The sequence below is a fragment of the Argiope bruennichi genome, chromosome X2 (assembly GCF_947563725.1).
Source record: "Argiope bruennichi chromosome X2, qqArgBrue1.1, whole genome shotgun sequence".
Classification (NCBI taxonomy): Eukaryota; Metazoa; Arthropoda; class Arachnida; order Araneae; family Araneidae; genus Argiope; species Argiope bruennichi.
In genome coordinates this window covers 59,954,638-59,969,632 of record NC_079163.1, presented here as the reverse complement: position 1 = coordinate 59,969,632, position 14,995 = coordinate 59,954,638, and the positions used below count along the sequence as shown (strand labels likewise).

The 14,995-nt window shown below is 28.7% G+C and overlaps 1 protein-coding gene across 2 annotated transcripts in view; it reads right to left on the bottom strand.

Moving 5' to 3' along the window:
- The window catches only part of LOC129960596 (SEC14-like protein 2), a 57,589-nt gene that overhangs the window by 32,707 nt on the left and 9,887 nt on the right, over nt 1–14,995 (bottom strand). Inside the window, exon 1 of one of the 2 annotated variants that reach the window (XM_056074097.1) lies at nt 3,960–4,199. The exons of the other annotated variant lie outside the window; for it this stretch is intronic. The gene's annotated coding sequence lies outside the window, so the exon portion shown is untranslated. Of the gene's footprint in view, nt 1–3,959; nt 4,200–14,995 lie in introns of those variants that run through there. 2 annotated transcript variants of the gene reach the window in all.

The following is a 14,995-nucleotide window of genomic DNA, read 5'->3' as shown; positions in this document are numbered from 1 at the left end:
AGACTGAAGTGCTTCCTTTTCGTTTCCTAATATTTTGAACCAACTTCTGAAACATCTTAATAATAGAGACAATAAAGATCATTTCAACAAAAAATTATCTAACAAATCGTTTATAGAAATAGATTTTTATCATTTCCTGTTAATGAAACAATTCTCTATTTTTTAAGGGAAAATTTCTTTTGAATTTAAATAAAATAAGGTAAGATTTTTACTGAGATGAAATAAAATGAACAATATATCAGGTCGTTCATCTTTGCAGTTAAATGAAATTTTGGTATTGGCCTATTTGTCAAGGTATATTATTTCTATATATATGGAAAAATATTTTTAATGATTTTCTTAATTTTTTAAGGATTATTTGAAAAAAAAAAGCAAGAAACAAATGCAGAAAAAGATGAAGAACCAAATTATTATCAATATTCGGCAGTAATTTTGCTGAAATTTTCGAAAGATATTGCACTGTTATTTTTCTTTAAAAATTTCAAGTCCTTGAACAATGATAACAATTAGGATATAAGTAATTCGAACACATAATTTGAATGAAATGGTATAATTAAACATTTTAATTAGTATTATTTCAGAATTATTTTGTTTAAACTCATTACATTTTTCTCCACACAGATTCCAAGTCCGATAAATTTTTCGAAAATTTTCTTCTTTGCAGTTTAATTTTATTGGCATTTTAATTTAAGAAGCACAATTGTTTTCTAACGAACCTTACTATCAGCATTCTCCATCCAGACATAAAGAAGGATAAAACAGAAAATATTTTTTTCCATAGACGTAATATTTATCGGATCTTTAGTCGAGTTGTATTTTCTGGCGCAAGAGCCATATCTGACAATGCTGTTATAGGATCCTTAAATAGTCAAAAAATTCGATACAATCTAAGTTTTTCTATAACTGCAACTGAAATTGAAACATAGTTTCCGTGAACTTAAAGAAAGAGTGGAAACATTCTTATCACAATCATCAAGAATGAACGCAACATTCGATTTTGAAGTACAAAAATCGTACCACATGTTGTAAAAGTAATCTCAAAGTTTGTTTCATTTCTAAAAATTATGCTTATTCAGTAACTTTAGTAAAATTTACTTTTTGCTTGCTTCTGAAATTTTATTCTCATGATTATTCGTATTCCGTGATTAGTATTCAGGTACATGTCTTTCGAAACTTCTCTGAATACTTGGACAACAAATAAGTGCTGTAAACTAATATCTGAAATAAATATGGATTGTGAACTGTTTCGTTTTACTAATTTCTTTTCTTTATTGAAGCTACCACAGAGACCGTTATTGGATGCTTTGTATTATATGCCTATGTGGTGGCCAACTATCATTGTCGCAGTAAATAAGAATGCTTTTGACATTTTTGGTCAAAAAATGCTGATACGAAACTGAAACAGTCGTTATCTTTAATAATTAAACAATTTAATTTTTTTATAATAGAATGATTAGCTGAACTAAAAGAACCATAGCGCGTTTATATTCTAGCAATTTTGATTGTTTCAGTCTTAAGTTACCTTTAATGAAAATTCTGCAAATCCTAAAGTTTAGGAAGCTCATTTTGAGAACAATAGCTACGAGAAGTCTTGTTAACTCAAAACTAATCATTGAAGACTCAAATTTATTACAAGTTTCTTCTAAAACTAATTCGATTTTATTTCAATTGAAATCTATAATATACTTCATTAAATTTCAAAATGGGGAGAATCTCAAGCATTTAATAATGTTTCAAATTTCGTTTTCTTTGATAACTTCTCTGTGTAAAATGCAATACTCTGTAATTTGTAAATTCCAAGTAATTACTCTAGGTAAATATATTTCGATATTAAAAACACTAGGACTAAGAGGAGTTAGATACATAGCGATAAAAAAAGATTTTTAAAAATTTTGTTGTAAAAGATCGCATATTTACAATAAATTAGTTACAACATGATAAATTGCAGTATCTTTTGATTACGGGCCATCCTTTGTAACCACGCAATTGAAATAAAAGGCTTTTAAAAACATTTTATAATGTATCTTTAAACTTAAATTGTATAATTAAAGGTTATTACTGAATATTTATCGAAGTAAAAGATCCATTCAAAATTTGTTTTGTTTGAAATAAAAGGAAGTTCCTTCTCTTCATACAAACTATGACTTTTTTATGGTAATTTTACAGAAAAAAATATAATAAATGTTAAGATTTCCTTTTGATTCAATAACGAACAACATAAAATATAAAATGAGAAGATGCATTTGAAAACAAGATTAATGTATTTTTGACAAATTTATAAAGTAGATCTAAGATCTTAATTTATTGCTAAAATTATAGAATAAAAGTAAAGAAAAGACTAAAATGCAAGTTCGCTGAAGTTCCATAGAAAACTTTTATATACTATTTATTTATAAACTATAGCTATATAGTATTTATAAACTATAGACGTCGAAGTAATTACTAACTGATTACTCCGACAGGTAAAAATGACAGATAATTTGACTCTAATTAATTGTAGCATGGTCTTTATCAGCACAATTTATTTCAAATGCATATTGTAAATATTAATGAAGAATATAATTCTTTAATGCTTTCGAAAATATAATATTTTGAAAAGATTACCTTCGATTTTCACGAATACATTTGCAGTAAAACCTATGTGTAACGATATTGTCTATAACTATTAAGTTGCCAATAACGATATTTTCTTTGGTCTCGAAGGAATTCCTTTCTATTTAATGGATTTTGAACAGGCCTACAATGATAATAAATTTTCATATTCGCCTATTTATAACGATAATTTTACTATTCTAGAAAGTTAGTACGGTATAATTCCGATTTTTTTCTCTTGGAAAACGACACCTAACGATTCAGAATATGAGAAGTCAAACAGGGAAATTGGGAAGAGAAACCAAAACCTATTGTAGAAGGGGGCTAAAGAATGAGGGCAAGCCATTGAAAGTGTACAAAGTTATTTGCTACCTGTGTCTCCGAACGAGCAGAATCGAACCCAGTCAGCTCATTGAACTGATCACTCATTGCTTGAAATTCGCTTTGGATATATTTGTCTTGAATCTACGTTAGTGCAGAGTAAGGCATTGTCATTTAAAAAAAGATACAAGCAATGTCGGAAATTGATCATGGATTAAAACAAATTGATGTTGATAAAAAGTAAAAGATTTCTCAGTAGACTATATCTAATTTTAAAAAAATGAATATTAGAGATGCTGCAGAAAAAAATAAATATATCAAACGAAAATAATTTAAAGGGACTGTAAATGTCGATGTTGATAAAGATATCTTTATATGGTTCATGAAATAAGAGTGTAAAACTCACCTATTAGTAGGCCAATGATTTCTGGAAATGCAAGGAAAACTCGCGTTTTGCCTGAGAATAACAATTTTGAAGCTAACAATGAATGATTTTCCTTTTTTCCTAACCCTTTATACATACTTCTATAAATATAAATTTTAACTAAAATTTTCATTTTGAAATTAAAGTTTTAAAAAGTGTATAAACAATGAATGTGCTGATGCTCAAGCTGTCTATAACAATAACTTACACGAAATAATAGTTTTACAGGTATCTGCAATATCGTTATAAGCCCTTTTGTATTAATTAACAAAATATACAAATGATGTAATTACACTTCAAGTAGATGCTATTGTTTGTTTGCACGTGACGACTTTGTTTAGTTTGAGTTATGGCCGTGGGAATATGGAATACCACAATCATTTTAGAATTCCATTAGCCAGATCAAGTATTGGTGTAACAGTGTTCCTTGGTGTAACTGGAATGGACACTTGACCAAAATGTTTTCGGACTTGTTTAAAATTTTTTAAAAATTAAGGTTCGTCATTTGTTTTAAAAGTATCCATTGATATCTGTTACGCCTTCCTCCTATTTCTCAATGAACAGCCTTTTCAACGACCACTCCTTTCCCTCATATATGAAATAATAAACGAAAATCACATACCAGTGGGAAGTATATACGATTCATCAAAGGCGCTGGTACATTTTATGAAGAAATTTATCCAACTTTCACTTCATTCAAATAACATCTTTTTTCCATTCAAATAACATCTTGAGTACATTTTTTTAAATATTTGATGATTATTTACTCATTGCTCTTAGAAAGTTCACGCCAACGTCTTATGATTCAGTGACACAGAATACAAGAGAGGAAAAAAATTTCTTCCGATTGATTATTATCTTTAATCCTCTGTATCCTAAATTCGTGATTTGATAGTAAAAATTAAACATTAATGCAAAACAATTTAGAAATACCGGATGTTTCAAATTAATCATTTCATCTAGTTTGATTAATTTAAAGTACTTGTTTGATCCAGAATATGTTGCCATCTAGAAACAAATAAGTGCAAATAGAGACATCTGTTGATTATTAAAAGCAAAAGGATTTATAAACCTTCTGTAACGCTTGATACGAATCATTTATATTTTATGGTCTTTCTTTCTAATATTTAATAATCAATGACTAGATATACAAGTAATGTATATATATATCGATTTTTCAAGTAAAATTTATCAATCTTATAGTTTAAATACCTTTGATGGGCATAAGGATTTCAAATAGGGCTATAAAAATTGCATTATTTATGGCAATCAAATAAGGTTACAAATATTTGCCTTTCATATTGAAATGAATTTTTTTTTTTTTTTTTGTCGAAGAATTAAAACGAATGTTATCTTAAGTTATGTTGTTAAAATATTAAGAATGCTATTTAAGATATTCTGTTAATTGGAATTATTATCTTATCTGTGATTTAAAAATGATTTCATAATTTTCCTGAAATGCATAAATTAATATAATTGGAAGAAATCAAATAATTGAATCTAAATTAAATAGTGGTGAAGTAATTACCAGAAAGAATGAAAGGCCAGATCAACCATAGAGGTGGATCCGAAAGTAAATATTTTGAAACGTAATAAAATGCTCGCATTTTCAATATATATATATATATATATATATATATATATATATAATTATTTGAATTTGAAAATGAATACTCGTGCTAAAAATCAGTCTGAATCACGTTTGTTTAATTTTTTAGAATCTCAGTGAAATAAAATGAAACAAATGTACCTTTTGCTTTTAGCAATCTGAGGTTTAATTACTACATGGATCTTAGAGGATTAGTTCTTTTCAAGTAGAGATTTAAGCAAGCAAAATTAATTACTATTCAAGAACTTCTGTGAATTTTGGAACGAAATTTCATATATGTATATAAAAAGGCATATCGAATCGAATTATTGAAAAATTCCGATTTCCGTAATGGAAAATTCCGAGATAATAATTAATTAACCATTTTAATTGACTCGGTTAATCATTTTTATGCTCTAAATAAATCCGTCTTATTGATTAATTTCCATCGATACCAATTTGGTGAAGATGTGGTAATAAATAACAAAGTTAGAGAGTGTTCCATTATTTTTTGTTGATGATTGTACTTCCTGCACCTTAAGGCCGCTATTGCTTGCAGAAGGTGCCAACTTCTCTTTTTTTTATCATGAATCTTTGATTTGTTGACTTGGCTAGTTAAGATATAACAGGCTGGACTAAAATCAACATTGTCAGAATTTTGCATAATTGTATACAGCATTTACTGAAGAAAAAATATTACACATTTTTATAAAATGATCTGTACTCAAAATAGTGCATTTTACCATTCCTTGTAACGTATAGAAAATTATCACATTATTTAAATTACTTTAGTGAAGATTTTTAGACTAGTAGAAAAGTTTTTGATCATGAAAATTGATTATGTGATTGATTGATTGATTGATTGTGAATATTAAGTAAGTTTTCATCAGTTAGGAAACACATTTAATTAAATATGAAATTTAAAGCATATAAATTTTATACCACTTTTTATGTTTACTAAATTAAGATTTATAACAAAATGATTAATATGAAATAATAATTAAAATTATAGATATGAAAACAACTATTATCAAAATTTTTGAGTTCTGCATGTGCGTATAAGGCGAGCATTTTCATAATGGATTATTCGCTTTAAATGGTTTAAACCATTCAAAGACGAATGCATAATTCATTAAATAGTAAAATTCGTATGATAACTGTATATCTGTAGCTTTCGCAATTTTGTAATAATTTTGATTTTAAAAATAATGTTTTGTGTGCGTATAAGTTTTGTTAAAGGAGAAATATCTGCATTCGGAATAAAAAGGTTTTCGCGTTTCGAAACGCAAAATCTGTGACACAATTAATTTTGAGTTAAAACTATAGGGTTTATTGATAAAAAGCAAGCTTTATTTTTGCTGAATTGTGAAGACCAGCACAAAAAATAATCGAGTAAAGTAACGCTGAAACGTTTCCTTCTAAATAAAGATGTGTTGGAAGGGAAAACTATCAAAAGTTCGAAAAAAATTTCCTCATTTTATGCATTCTGTTACATCATCAAAAATGCTACCAAAATAAATAAACACCCAGTATTTGTGTTATGTTATTTTCCTACTAATATTTCCTGCAGGGCAATGATCTCGAATATGAAGGTGAGAAATCCTACACAAGTGATGCTGTCGCTTTCCCCAGCACTTTATTGGCTAATATAGACTGATTAATAGTTTTATTCCTGTGAGAATCGTCCATCTTCCGACGTTCGCTACCTATAACTTTTTGTAATTTGCTGCTTAAAACTCTTTGTAAGGCTTACTACGATGAGGCGTAAAGCCCATGCCAATGTTGCGGATCCCACAAAATAGCAGATTCCTCTTAACAAATTCTCCCTAGGAATAATGGGGATAATTTAAATGTAATTCTGTAATAATATATTATCTCCAATTCCTGCCCCTCCCCCCACAAATTTTGTAATATAAATTTCCATACATTTATAATAAGTAACTCTAAAGTAGTTGCTTTTGTTACTGATATTTTAAAAATCTATTTTAATCTGCGTTATTCATTCATTTATTCGACTAAAAATTATTAATTAAAATGCAAGATAAAGAAGAAATTTTTGCATATTCATCCTGCTATGCGATCTCATAAATAGGATCTTGCTAGACAGGTATTTGATACAAATTCAAATAAAGACAAAATATATTTTTTAACAGAGAAACTTTAAGAAGAAGAAAAACTGAAATTGTTTACTGAATTACTGAAACTGACTTACGGTAAAAATTCATTGGCATAATTTTTAGAACGAGTTTTTAAATTTACTTCATTTTTTTCCACAAAGAGAAACTTAACTAGCTACATCATTTTTAAATAGTAAGAAAACTGTTATATTCACCAAATCATAAATACTATAACAATTATTAAAAAAATATTGCTTCACTTTCGTTTTAGAAAGATAATGATAAACTATTTATCATAAATCTCCTGTGTTTAAAAATTGATATTTGAAATTACATGGGAATAAATGAATTTATAGAGCAGGGTGTGCAAAAAATAAATAAAAAGTAAATTTGCAACAAAAATTATGAAAGATTTCTTGAGAAGCATTGAAAATGAAAAATCATTAAACAACTAGTCTTAGAGTGAAAATATTTAAGTTTGAAGCTGCGTTGTTATAAGCAAACAATCTTAAGGATAATTATCTCCACTTTATTCCTCAGATTTGCGTTATGAAACATTGAAAAATAGTCAACTGACCCGCAACGATTATCTAATCTAATGATTTGACGACATAACATGCTTTCGGATTGATTAATAACAGATTAATGGCAATCCAATACTAATATCTAATAAGATACCACTTTCAACAAAGGTCTCACTTAATTGCGACTGAATCAAGAACCGGTTAAATTAAATTCAAAGGAACCGAAAGCATTTGACCTAATAAATTTTATTAAAATGAGTTAATGATCCGATGTATTTGTAAATATTTCTTTACGTATCGGAAAAGTATTTAATAAAATACCAAAATCTATTAAAGTGAAGGAACTAATATATATGAAATTTAGACTCTATGAAAGGAATTCAAATGCTAGAATAAGAACGCTTTTGATTATTTATTTCCATATTACTTTAATTTTTCTTTTGTTTGAAAATCATTTAATATTTTTTTTAATTTAATGTATATTAAAGACGGTGGACAAAAATTTACTCCAAAAAGCAATATTTTTAGTCCTTTCAATAAGGAACATTAAAAATTAGAAGGGTTGATTTACTTATTGTAATATTATGCCATAAAAATGCTATTTAGGGAATATGATTCATTCATTTATATATTAATTTGACACACAAAATGTGCATAGCTCTGATAGGTATACATTTTTTAAAAATTATTTTAAATCTCCTAACTTTGTACGAATGTATTATGATTTAAGGCAAACTCAGGTATCTAAAGAGTAATATTTATCAAAATCGGTCGAAACGTAAGAGCAGAATTGAATCATTCATAGATGTTATATAAATGCATGAAATCCATTAACCTGACTTTAGTTCACAAATTTCGAAAAGAAAAAGAGATCATCCAATTTGGTACAAAAGAAAAAAAGAACAGTTCATATTGAAGAAAGTTTACAGGAATCGAAACAGATTAATCAGATCATTTCATTTAATATTTTTACCTGAGGAAAGGTATTTAGAATACAGTATACTCCCGAGTATCCGGTTGGCGACTATCTAGCCTAATTTTCTTTTATAGTAATTAAATGAGGAAGGCATGGCGTTGCATTGGCAATATTGCAAGGCAATGGAAGCAGGCGTCTGATATGAGCTAAAATGCAGAAGCAGTCATCTATTAAGGACTTTTTCATAAACTAAAAACTCTAAATTTTAACTCTTATCTTAGGGTTACATTTTTATATCTGTGTAATCATTTATCAGTAAAAAATAAAATAAGTTTGAGTTAATTTTCTTAAGAACTAGGCTGACGACTTACGCTGATATTTTTTTTTTATGTGTCCTGTATTTAAATTAATCATTACATACTTTATGTTAAAATCTGAACAATTTATATCCTTTAACTTACTTTTTCTCTAATAAATTCCTGGAACGTGCAGTGTAGTATATAAACTACCAATACAGAGATTTCTATTTTAACTCGACACGTTACCGGCAACTGCTTCTATGATTCACCGGGCTGTGGCCACATTCACATTCTACGAGGCTTCGTACACAATAAGAAGTGAAAAAATACATATTATAACCGGTAATATTAGAATAAAAATTTTATCTTTTTATATTGGTGCGCAAAGAAACGAGTTCATTAGAGCCCCAGTCTATCCGGCTTTTTTGTTATCCTTTTTTGTTTTGTTTTTTATGGTTCCAAAATAATACTACAGAGAACTAAGGGCAGTAGGCTTCGAAGCATTCAAACCCTTTTCCACTACAAACGATTTGATTTCTAAAACTAATCTCAAAAATATGAAAGTGTTGAAGGAATCTAAGAGTTTAAGAAAGACATGTGATGGTTTTCGATTCTTTTCATTGCTCAATTATATGCTACTGACAAGAATGTCCTAACAATGGCGGCACATAGGATGATTTTATCAACAATGGTTGTCGATGAAATCGTTCTCTAAATGCGCAGTGATTTGGAAATTTTACGTTTTTTTTATTTGCAAGTGTAGTATTTAGCATTGCTATATTTGATTTCCACCATTTTCTTTACTTCCCTTTAAATAGACAGTCTAGGGATGGGAAGTTTTTATCTCCAGAAATACAATCAACTGAAATATGGAAAAGTTCTTTTTTCATTTTTCGTATTTCTTAACGATTCAGAGGATGAATTTTTATTCAAGAATTAACAAATAATAAGATTATATGCTTAAATCAGCATATAATCACATTTAGATTTAAATTTTATGACATATCTCTATTTAATAATATAACTTGGCAAAGTTGCACCAATAAAGTTGATAAAAAGGGACTACCTTGCCTTTTTTTCTCATAATCTTGGATATTTTTTTCAAATATTTGTTAACTGTGCTTGTTTTTATAAGTATTTAAGATGCATGATGAGTGAGAACCAAATTGGGAAACCAAAAGTAATCAAAATGATGATAATACTACATTGCAATTTTCTGTTTTTTTTTGTAAGCTCAAAAATCGTTCGCAAGCCGCGAATTTTTTCGACCAAATCCGTTATCTATTTTTTATATATCCATATATATTTATTTTTTAATTATGACTCAAAAGTTTAAACTAACAATAGGTAATCAAATAAATTAATTAATCATTCTATTTTGTCAATTTCAAAAGTCTAATTCTCATTAGACTTGCTAGTATATATTTTAAGGAGAAATGCCTTGAATAGTCAATGGTTTGTGAAAAATAAAATTCTCTGAAGCAAAAGACTTCGAAGAGTGCGATTCAAAGTGGAAACTATTTATTGGATAATGAAAAAGATGATAAAAAGAGATCTAGCAGGATGGTAATCAAGTCAATCAAAAGAGCTTGTTCCCAAACAGAAAATTATTTAATTAATGCCTATTTATTTTATTTGGAGTATTTTCCTGCTCAAAAGCAACTTTAAGAAATATCTTATCTCGGCCATCTAGATATGTCTTTCAATCCTAGTTTTATTCTAATTTAGAAACAACATTTTTATTGAAGTTTTCATACACTGTGTTATTCATTTGTCTAATATAATTTTCATGCTTCTTTGACTGACAGGAAAAGATCAAAACACGCGTTATTTTTAGATGACTACAAAACTCATTTACGTCACGACTGAATATGATTTTTAAGGGGGAGGGGTCAGGAGTGACGTAAAGTAATAAAAAATCCCACCATTACCGCAAATTAATTTTCCATAGAAGGAAAATAGAGTTAAAAGCATTCTAGAGGAGTTCTACAAGGAAAACTTCATAGATTAGATACAATTCTATTCTAATTTCACCTATTATATAAGACATCTAATAAAAACTAACCATATAAAAAAATCATGTATATAATAAGAATGCATAATTGTAAACAGAAAGATAAAAAAAATGCTAAAGAATGATCGAAGTTTAAGATGACTGAATAGTCGCTTCAACTTTAACAAATCCGAAAAGGGAAGCTTATTATTTTGTTAAGAGTTGAGAACACTTTGCTTTTTTTCTTTCTTTCTTTTTTATTTATTTATTTATTTATTTATTTATTTTGGAAGAATGATGAATTTAATATTTAAGCTGCAATACTTCAGTTTCGTTTTCAATATTCTTGGGGGGAAATATGGATATGGATTCTGGAAGGCCATATGGCAGACAGATTCATTGTGGATGACAATATTCTCTGCAAACAAGTGGTTGCCTTGAAAAATGTGAATTTAATGGAAAACTGTCAACTATATTTATACTACGCGCGCAAATTAAGAAATGTACATATAACGAAATAAAAGCGGAAGTTTAGTTTAGTTTAGTTATATTAACGTTTTGTTTTTAAAAAAGCGGAAGTGAAAATACTGCTTCGGGGTTAATGTCCAAAGACAGAATATTTTTTATCTTAATTTTAAAACTAGGAAAAGCACGCTATTGTATGCTTTGAGAGAACAATGAAGTTTATTTGATTTTCATCATAACAATAAAATTGATGTGACATATTGTATATCAAATCAGATAAAAATATTAAAATTAGAGAAATATTGGATGGACATGAAAGTAGCACAAGAGAAGTGTTTATTTTTTTTAATTATTTTTTTTCTTTTACTTTTAAGATTGTGTAAAAATAATCATTGTAAGATAATATTTTCGGAAGTTATAGTTGAAAAATACCAAAAACTCGCTATTTCAAATTAATTTATTTCTCATTAACTTTGGACTTTGAAAAGTTTACAGTGACCTTCTTTCAGCTTTGGAGGGCATGTGGGATAAATATCCTCAAGATCAGATAAAAGCTGTAGGATGCAGATATGATTAAAAGACACACAAACATTCATGTTTACGTATATAGACAAATTTTGTTCCATGTGTTGTTATAACAATAGTCTTAAAATTTTTATGCTATTGTATTATGGCAAAATAATTCATTTATTATTGTGTTATGGCCTAATAATTGGTCATTTCCATATCTTATTTCAATGTCATGTGTGTTGTGCTAAATTGTTTTTTTTTTTTTTTTTTTGGAATTGCTATTTATAATATCTGGAATTGCTATTTATAATATATATTGCAACATAAAGAGAAGACAGCGCATCATATTCCAAATATTGTAATTTCTTTGCCAATGACTCGACGTGCCTGATACAGGATGAGTTGTACCGTGGCCGTTGATGGCCCGTAGGACTCAATATTCCCCTTCGCCTCATTGCTATCGCGGTGTCCAGATTGTTTACCGAACTCCATGCGCCTTCGGGCAGGGCAAGTGTTTTGCGGTTACTGTAGTTTCTTCATGTTACCAGAGAGCACGAAAAGGCAAGTTTTCGAAATAAAAATCCAGTTATGAAAAAATTCTCGCATACTGAATACGAAGTCTGAGGTCAAGACACAAATTTTGTTTTTGTCAACCTATACCAGGAAGATAGCGTATTGTTTCTCATATTCATAATAATAACTTAATCAGATTATAAGAGAATAGAAATTGAGAAAAACTGTCAGCAAATCTTCACAATGTAATGGAAAGAATTTCGTCATCCTTTCTACAAAAAATGCATTTCTCTTTTTTTTAGTGGATGGCTTCATTTTTTTTTTGTTTTTTTTGTTTTTTGTTTTTTACTCAATTTACTGATTTCGCCTTGTGGCATTCTATTAGATTCAGATTCACAGAGTAAAAAATTCACTTCCTAATTTCCGATGGAATATGAAATAAACTCGATGTCATGTGCAATTTTTCCTTCTGTTCTTTTTTCACTTTTCAGCTACGATATTATGTACTAAAATTAATTACACATAGAATTTCATTCCAAATTTTGATTGTAATGTTTGACAACATAATGTTTTAATTAGAGTAGATAAAAAAGACCAAATAGTGTTAAACTGAGTTACAATACTCAAGTCAGGGTGTTCCGTGAGTCTTGTACTTATAATTATTGTAGATTTAGCCCGCTGTTGTAGTAGTTACTTATGCACTTATCATAGACAAGCCCGCTGACGAAGTCAGGGGCTTTAGCTGAGTTTGTGCAGTAGCTTCTGAGCGTAAAGTCCCCTGAGCAACCGAGTTCAAAACGCTTGCTTATTGCTCATATGAAGATGACACTCACACAATCGCTTGTACAACCCCTTTTTACACGGGGGGGGGGGTCTTCCACACACCTCATTGATAGAACGAAGGGGGGAAGAACAATGATGCCCGAACCGGGATTCGAACCCAGGACGCCCAGAATATGAGGAATGCGCGCTATCCATAGGCCAGGGGACGCCAGCATTTAGCCAGCTATTCGATATATAATGATGGCATACTTTAATATAGTAACACGGACAAAGTATTGTGATACTATCATAATGCAACTCAAAAAGATTTGTTTCATGCTAGTTCTTTTTGAGCTGGTAAAATTTTAAGATAATTACAATAGTTGCGATTGAAACCAAAATACAATGAAATATTTGAGGAAATAAAATATCAGAGAATGTTTTCTAAATATAAAAGGAAATAAAGGAGCCGAGAGATTATTACATAACTTTTTTTATGGAAAGCTATAAATGAATGACATGAAATGTTTAGTAAGTGAATATAATATAAAAAAAAGAAAGGATATTTCTTAACAACTAAATGAAATTATTTTTTTATACACAAAGCAATAGGAAATGTGACGGAATTCTACGAATTGTCACTTTTGAATTAAAGAACCATTGATTTTTTGTTTGTTTGTTTATTTCTAGAATGGAACTTTTTTCTTTACTGGTTATGTTTATCTTTCAGTTATTATCTGTAATGAAAAAAATAGGGCGTAACATCGGAAGTAGAATCAACAATCACTATATGAGAAACAATTGCTGATAAGTTTCAATTGAATCGAAATAACAAGTATCATTAATATCTCATTCGATGTGTTATTTCATTCGTTTATTACGAAATGACTTGAATTACTTTCGTTTTTTTTCAAAATTATTACGCAATAACTTAACATGAAAAACCAAGCCAAAATATTGAATGACAGTATTTATGAAAAGAAAGATTTCTATTAAATTAATTGGAAATTATTAATATTTAAGTGCCGAAAAAAAGCTTTTCTTTATTGAAACAGTGCATTTTGTTATGGAAACACATTACATCAGTTAATAAAGATTTGTTAGAGAAGAAGACGGAATCTTCTAACGAATCTGATTAGTCATGCAAAAGTATGAATTGTTCCAAAGCATTGTTACAGTTCGACCATGACTATGCGTAATGATATTAAGATCTCCTAACGCTTGGATTTCCATCATATATGTAGGCAAAAATTTATTGAGAAATTGTATACTCGGCCCTCCATAATCTAAAACCCTAAATACCTCACTTTCCTTTTTTTTTCTTTCTTTTTCGGATTTCTTATTTTTTACATACATATGCCATTTAAAAGGAACAACTAAAGGAGATAATCCTAAATCAGCTGTTTACATTTTTATTTATCACAAATTTCTTAATTCTTTAAATAGATTTGAAAGAAACATAGGTCACAAGTTAATAATTCAGGCGCTCTAAATTTTATGCAGTGCACTATTCAGAATCTTCCAGATTATAATAAAGAATTTATTGAGCTTATAAGGCCCTCAAAACCATTTTAGAAGGATATTTACTGGTTAGGGTGAAGGAATTTTAATAAAAAAATGTTCCATGTAACAGATTCATTTTTTATTGCGAACCTTTGAAATCGCCGAAAAATTTTAATTAAATTTTCACAGATATTTTACTATGTTTGCAAATTTCATAGCATTCAAAAAGATGTATTGTAGGGTTAGAATAAAAAAAACATTTTCCCTTTCCGTTCTGTTTCTACGATGATAAAATCTTCTCAAAATTCAAGTCACTCTCCTGACATTTTTTTCATCGATCAAGTATTACAGGTAACGTTTCCCCCCCCCCTTCTTTTTTCTTTTTTTGGTGTCATTGAATCTTAAGCAATGCTGTTTGTCCACGCAATCTTTGAAAGAAATGTTTTGAATTAGAAGATCTTTCAGGGA